Source organism: Anomaloglossus baeobatrachus, chromosome 11 (genome assembly GCF_048569485.1).
Source record: "Anomaloglossus baeobatrachus isolate aAnoBae1 chromosome 11, aAnoBae1.hap1, whole genome shotgun sequence".
Classification (NCBI taxonomy): Eukaryota; Metazoa; Chordata; class Amphibia; order Anura; family Aromobatidae; genus Anomaloglossus; species Anomaloglossus baeobatrachus.
In genome coordinates, this window is record NC_134363.1 from 123,048,117 (window position 1) to 123,055,582 (window position 7,466).

General features: G+C 43.9%; 2 non-coding genes across 2 annotated transcripts; one reads left to right on the forward strand and one right to left on the reverse strand.

Moving 5' to 3' along the window:
- Positions 1-73, reverse strand: TRNAF-GAA (transfer RNA phenylalanine (anticodon GAA)). Its single transcript has one exon. It is a non-coding gene; the product is annotated as a tRNA-Phe (tRNA).
- A 950-nt stretch (positions 74-1,023) lies between these two features.
- On the forward strand, positions 1,024-1,106 carry TRNAL-CAG (transfer RNA leucine (anticodon CAG)). Its single transcript has one exon. It is a non-coding gene; the product is annotated as a tRNA-Leu (tRNA).
- Positions 1,107-7,466: the final 6,360 nt, after the last annotated feature.

Here is a 7,466-nt window from a genome sequence, read left to right on the forward strand (position 1 = left end):
TGCCGAAACCCGGGATCGAACCAGGGACCTTTAGATCTTCAGTCTAACGCTCTCCCAACTGAGCTATTTCGGCTGATGAGCTGGGGAGTCTCCAACAGTGTAAACCCAACTTCAGAAAAGTGCTATTAAAATATATTAAATTGTTAAATCACCATCACTTCTAAAGATTAATCATTTTCCTAGTGGAAAATTAGAAATGTATAACATCAGATATAAAGTGATACAATAGTGGTTACTAGTTAGGGTCAGTGATGCTCTTGCACTAAAACGCATTGAGGAAATTGTGTGTTCTCTAATTTTGATCTACACTGAATGTAATTGTCCAGGCTTTGAACTTCTCACCAGGAGGTGATCTATATATATATATATGTTTGTTAACTCCTTAAATGTTCTGTTCAAAGTTGGCTCAGTAATGGCCATAGTGGCTCCCTTAAGAGTGAAAGGACGCTGAACTGCGGGGTGAAGTACAGGAATCTCACTGACTGTAATACTGTTCCTGGGGACAAAGAAATATTCAATCATGTTTTCTTGGAAGCCCCCGCCATCATGGATATCAATTATCATTTAATCAGTTCAGATTGTTTTTGAAATTGTGATGAAGTCTAGATTATGTTCTTGCTAAATAAACACTAAGCTCTAGAGCCCTAATGAATAAGGCACTGACCTCCCAAGGGATTGTGGGTTTCAGGCCCATCTGGGGCGGTGGACGTTTCTTCTTTTTATAATTTTTTTTATCTTCCTACATTACTTTATGGCCTCCATTATGCTGAGGGTAATGTTTGTACTAAGTCAGAGAAACTTTCTTAACACATTTAGCCAGTGATTGTCATTTACATACTATAAATTGAAATATCTCTGATTGTCCTATCTGTTCTACAAGGAGACAATTTAAAATAGGCTCAGTCACTAAGCGGTTAAAAATCAATATTAACATAATTCATGATGTATTTAACTTCATCACAAATAATGATCATCTTTCTGCCGACTGGTTTGGAAAGAGTTAATCCTAAATGTTATACAGAAGTCAGGATGGCCGAGCGGTCTAAGGCGCTGCGTTCAGGTCGCAGTCTCCTCTGGAGGCGTGGGTTCGAATCCCACTTCTGACATCAACATTTTCTTTCATGCGGTCTTAGTCTTTTTCCTCACTTGTGGCCATAACATGGAGGAATTTTTTTTTGTGTCTATTTCTTTTTCTTTTCGTGCTCGTTATAATACCTATTTTGCACTTTTTGTTTAAGGTTTAGCAGATCTGTGTAGATATTGTACAGATTATCTCCTGTTATTGATTTGTATATTTTAGAAAACATAATAACACTAAAATCTTATATAGAATTTACTCTGTAATGCAGTATTGAGCCACGGAGCGTCAGCTCTTCTGTCTAACGCTCTTCTAACTCTGCAATATCAGCTCACAATGGTTTCTTATAGGAACAGCTGAGGAATCCAGAATGAAATCAATATCTCTTTGTGTGACAACACCTTTAACCCTATCCCTGCCATTGATATTCCTGCTGATGTATGTAAAGTGCTGTGGAATTAATGGCGCAATATAAGTGAATAAATATTATTATTATTATTATGTAACGGAAATGTCACAAAGCGTCTCTTAATCCTTTCACCTGTAGCTAATGTATTGGATTGTAGGTTTGCAGTGTATTAGTGTAAACAACAGAAACAAATCTCAGTGTTGTATTAACCCCTTAACGACCACAGGCAGTAATATTACGTCCCTGCAGTCATAGTGTTAATCCCCACCTGCTGCTGCGGGCTGCAGGCAAGGATCCGCGCACATGTCAGCTGATTTGTACAGCTGACATGTGTTCCTGGCAGGTGCAAGTTGAATCGCTATCCACCCGTACCCGTTATCCCATTTAAATGGCGCTGTCAAGATGTGACAGCGCCATATTACCGTGATAGCGATAGCAGTCTACTCACCGCCTGATACCGGAAGTCACATGACATGATCACGTGGATACGGTTGTTGTCATGGTAGTGCAGGGTCATATGATGACTCCTGTAGCTCACATGACTCAGGTCCTTTAACCAGCAGCTGAGTACTGCCGGTTATAAGAGATGATCATTTCTCCCGGTCTGAGCGGTGCTGCCCTAATCGGGAGAAATTAATGAGCGATCAAACAGCTGATCCCCATAGCTCTTAGAGGCCTAGTAAAATAAAAAAAAAAAAGTTTTGAAAAATTAAAAAAACTAAAAGTTCAAATCACCCTTCTTTTGCCCCTTTGAAAATTAAAGGATTAAAAAAATAAAAAATATACACATATTTGGTATCACCGCATGCAGAAATACCTGATCTATCAAAATAGAAAATCAATGAATCTGATCGGTAAACGGCGTAGTGGCAAAAAAATTGTAAATGCCAAAATTATGTTTTTTGGTCACCACAAATTTTGAGCAAACTGCAGCAAGTACAGGCGATCAAAACGTAGCATCTGCGCAAAAATGGTACGCTACAAATGTCAGCTCAAGACACAAAAAATAAGCCATCACTGAGCCATAGATCCCGACAAATGAGAATGCTACGGGTCAAAGAAAATGGAGTAAAACGTACGCCACTTTTTTTGGACAAACTTCCGATTTTTTTTTAACCCCTTAGATAAAAGTAAACCTATTCATGTTTGGTGTCTACGAACTCGCACCAGCCTCAGGCATCACACCAATACATCAGTTTTACCATATTTCACACTATTTTTGCAATTTATCCGCATTTGGATTTTTTTTTTGCTGTTTTCTAGTACACTATATGGTAAAACTCATAGTTTCATTTAAAAGTAAAGCTTGTTCCACAAAAAATGAGCCATCACATGACCATATTGACTGAAAAATAAAAAAGTTACATCTCTCAGAAGATGAATGGCGAAAAAAACGGAAAGCGCAAAATAGGCCAGTCGTGAAGGGATTAAAGTAATAACATTTTTCTTACTTACAAAGTACAGTAACCTGAGATTACACAGGCGGCTCCATCAAGGCACTACACATGCCCAGGGAGTCAGCGGTGACACATGACGCAGATACTATCACTATAGCCCGGCTCAGGGGTACACTGGTTCCCACCAGGGGATTCCTTGCATCCATTTACCACTAAATCCCATCAGCACCCCATAAACAATATTTTCCCCCATCATGTTGATGGGGGACGATGGGCTGACACTCTGAAACTCCTCATGTAATGCTGTCACTACTAACAGTTTCATGTGAGGGGTGAAACTGCTGGGAGCAGTGAGAACATAGATTCTAGTAGTTACAGGTTTGCATTTAACATTTTACAATATAATGATTTTTTTCCACAACTTTGATGCCTTATACACATTACTTATATTATCAGTTATATCCTTTGATAATTTTGTGCTTTAAATATAATTGATGCAAAAAACATCCACTTGCCAAAACCCGGGATAGTCTAATGCTGTCCCAACTGAGCTATTTCAACTGTACACACTATCCTTGAAACCCTACAAAGCAATAGTGTAATAGTGTTTATGACAGCTGTGATTTGTCAGCTGCCACCAAGCCCTAGATTAATAATGGGATGCGCCTAAGATACCCCCCAGCAGTAGTAATCTTGTAAAGAAATAATGCCCAAACACAGAAAAAATACTTTATTTGAAATAAAATACACACTCCCTCTTTCACCCCTTTATTAACCCCCAAAACACCCTTGAAAATCCACCATAATACATACAACGTCCCACCATGATCTTGGTACTAGTACATCTGGAGCTTGGAGAGAGGGAACACACATCTGCTCTCTACACCCGAGGATGTACAGGATCCGAGATCTTAAGGCTCCATTCAAAGAGGGGTTAGTAATGCCCATAGTGGCCAAGTAGCTCCCCTAAGAGGAAAAGGAACTGCAGGGTGAAGTACAGGACTCTCACTGACTGATTGTTGTACTGTTGTTGGGGACAAAGAAATATTCAGTTATGTTTTCATAGAAGCACCAGACATCATGGGTATCAGTGATCATCTAAATCAGGAGTCTCAAACTTGGCCGGGTATATGGGCTGCACATTGAAAAAAAATATTTAGGGGCCCGTATTCTTTGCAGGACAAAGTGACATTTTTTAGTAATACCATATTTTTTTTTCTTTTTTTCTAAACACCATAGAATAATTTTGTTTTCAATTTTTCACTCTTTTTTTTTTATTTAAATGGCATTCATCATATGGGTTATTGTATGGTTTTATAGCTTGAATTGTTACAGATGTGGGGATAACATGCACTTTTTTTTAGTTGATATATAAAAAAGCATTTTTTAATGGTAAAAAAATTTTTTCCATGCTTTATTTAGAATGTATTTTTTTTACATTTTATCCCCTTTTTAAGTAATATTGTTTTACAATTGGCACCATATAGTAATTTTGGCCAACATCTTGTGGTCATTTTCCCATGGGGTCCTCATCTTATAGTAATGTCCTCATCCTGTAGTAATGTGCTCATCATTGTCCTCATCCTGTAGTAATGTGCACATCCTGGTCTCCTTGTAGTCCTTTCCCCTCCTGTAGTAAGTTCCCCTTCTATGCTGTTCCTCTTATACACATAAAAAAGATTTTTCTCACACCTGTCCTCCGTTCCCTCGGTGTCCTTTTTCTGCTTCTTGCGGCCCACAAGCCCGTGGACCTCATGACTATCACGGCCAATGCTCGCAGTAGTCAGCACTTTATTTGAAAGAACTGCTGGTGCTGCGCTGAGCTCTCTGCAGCCCCGCCCCCAATCCAATAGCAGCCGCTGACCGGAGTCCAGTGCTTGACGTCATATCACTACGTCAGCTGCTGGCCTGTGATTGTTGGCTTAGGTATGGGTCTGCAGAAAGCTCTGCGCGCAGTGCGCAATGCCCCTTAGGCTCTGGTCGCCACAGGGTACTGCACCTCAATTAAGGTGTGGTATCTAGCTCTGGTAAGGAGGGGGTTAATCACCGGTGTTCCACATTTACACACGACAAACAGCTTAGGAGCCTTCACATAGGGTGGGTTAGCTCAGGGTAGGCAGGGGGGTAGTCATAATGGTCATGGGACTTCCCAGTCACTGAAGCCAGCCACCTGGGGGGTGGATTCCACCTGGGGTAGAAATAGGCGCAACACACTCACATCAAGAGCAGACCCGTCAGGACCATTGTTCTGGCAAGACATCTCTGGAAAACTTGGACTTTACTGGGCCCGGGGCTTGGAGCAGGAGCTCAGTCAGTGTACCTAACTGCTGAGGGGGACACCCTAGAAATAGGACTCTCTCTCCTTCCTTCTCAAAACACCAGTTGTGACCCCTTACCAGATCTAGGATCAACCTGAGCCCATCACAGCAGTGACCAGTGTGACCGGGCTGGCAGCTGAAGTTGTGAGTAAACTACACCCTGAACCCGCAGAGTTGTCTCGTCCTTACCGGCGCCGCCGCCCAGCCCTTAGGTGCCAATGGCCATTACCTTCCCTCTTCATCCACCTGGGGCCCTCTCCGCCTGTGGGGAGCGACACCATCCCGGCTGTCTTAACACCTGCCCTGGAGAGGAATCCTGTGTGGCGCCTCTGAATATATCAGGGTGCCACAGGGAACTGCATCCTTTCACCCAGGGTGCAGGGCCTACCCCCCATGGTTCCAGGTTCCCAACAATCGGTGTTACTACCATCAACACCACAAATCCCAATCACACCTCACACCATGACCTGTCAGACACACCAGTGGGTTGGTCAAGCTGGAATAGGACCACCCACATAGGAGTCAGGCAGACTGGTGGGACGGAGGAAGCCAGTTCAGTGGCAGCCCTCAAAGAGTGAGGAGCTAGAGTGGTAGCTCCCAGGGAGCTAGACCGAGGTTGGGTCGCAGATGGTGGTCTGGGATCAGAGGATTCGGAGACCGATGGTAGTGACATTGGAAAAGAGTGCGACGGACATAGTCTATGAGGACTGTCCATATCGGAAAACCCAAAACAACTGACCGGTACCGAGCAGGACGGGGTACAAGACCCTAGGTCAGAAACCAATTCAACGTTCTGATAATTAACCTGGAAGGGAGAGTATCTTCACGAACTTCCCTAAGAGCTCAGAGATTGAAGGCATCAGCACAACGTGGGGGATAGGGTTTTCCAGTAAAGCAACCCACTGAAATCCCAAGTGCCAGCCATCAAGAGCACAGCTACACTACACATAGGGAGTGAGGCCCCAACAGCTCCAAGCCAAGCAACAGACAACTAAATTGTGCACGGAGGCAGGCTCCGGATTACCAAGTGACACCTGTGGGAGCGGATACCTTGATGGGCTCCTCGCAGTGACAGTGGTACACAGAGACTTTTGTTTACCTGCAGTGTGTGTGTCTACTTCTCGTATATACCTCATCCAGCACCACGACTACCGCAGTGAGTACCCTGATCCCTGCACCCTGCTCTCCCAAATAACCACCAAACACCCTGAGCCTGGGGCTTTCCCTGCTTGTGGAGGGACTAACATCAGGCTGCTTAACTCCCTCTGCCCGGGTACTCCTAACAGCAGCGGCGGTACTCCCATTACCGCAACCCACAGGTGGCGTCACGAACTTCTCCCCTGTAAATATCCCCTTTTTCAGATCAAAGTGTCCGCCAAGCCGTGTCCGGATGCCCCCCTCAAGCCACGATCGCGGATCCGAGCAGCCAGACTAACACTGGGGCGGTACACCTTGCAGCGGTGGCTACTCCTGGTTGCATACTACAATGGCATCACAACAAACTTTTCCGAATACCCCACTTCCCCCACCATTTACTGTACGCCACGGGGCAACGGAATTGGGCAAGGCCATCCCATGACAATGCTTAACCCGACCTGAAATGGCCCCGCGACAAGTAGGTTAACCACCTGCCCCGTGGGGCGCTACACCAGCATTTCATTCAAATGAAATAAAGGCCTGACTACTGTGGCCCCCGACACTGACCACGATTGTCACGGGGTCCACGCGCCTGCGGGCTGCCAGAAGGAGCCTGAGGGGCCGCATGCGGCTTGCGGGCTGTGGTTTTGAGACCTCTGATCTAATTAGGTCACATTGTCTTTAAAATCAGGACGTAGTCTAGCTGATGTTCTTGCTAAATGGACTACCAGCTATAGAACCCTAATGGATTAGGCACTGGCCTCCTACACTAGGGATTGTGGATTTCAATACCATCAGGAGTGATGTTTATCGACTGGAGCCAATTTATAATTGGCTCAGCCACTAAGGGGTTAAAAATCAATGTTAAAATAAATCATGATATATTTCCCTTAATTACTAGTAATGATCAGTTTTCTGGCATCTAGTTTGGAAAGAGCGCATATTTCAGGAGGAATTTTTCTCCACTCCTCTTTGCAGATCATTTCTAAATCATTAAGATTTTGAGGCTGATGCTTGGCAACTCGGAGTTTCAGCTCCCTCCATATGTTTTCTATAGGATTAAGGTCTGAAGACTTTTCTAGGACACTCCATGACCTTAATGTGCTTCATTTTGAGCCACTCCTTTG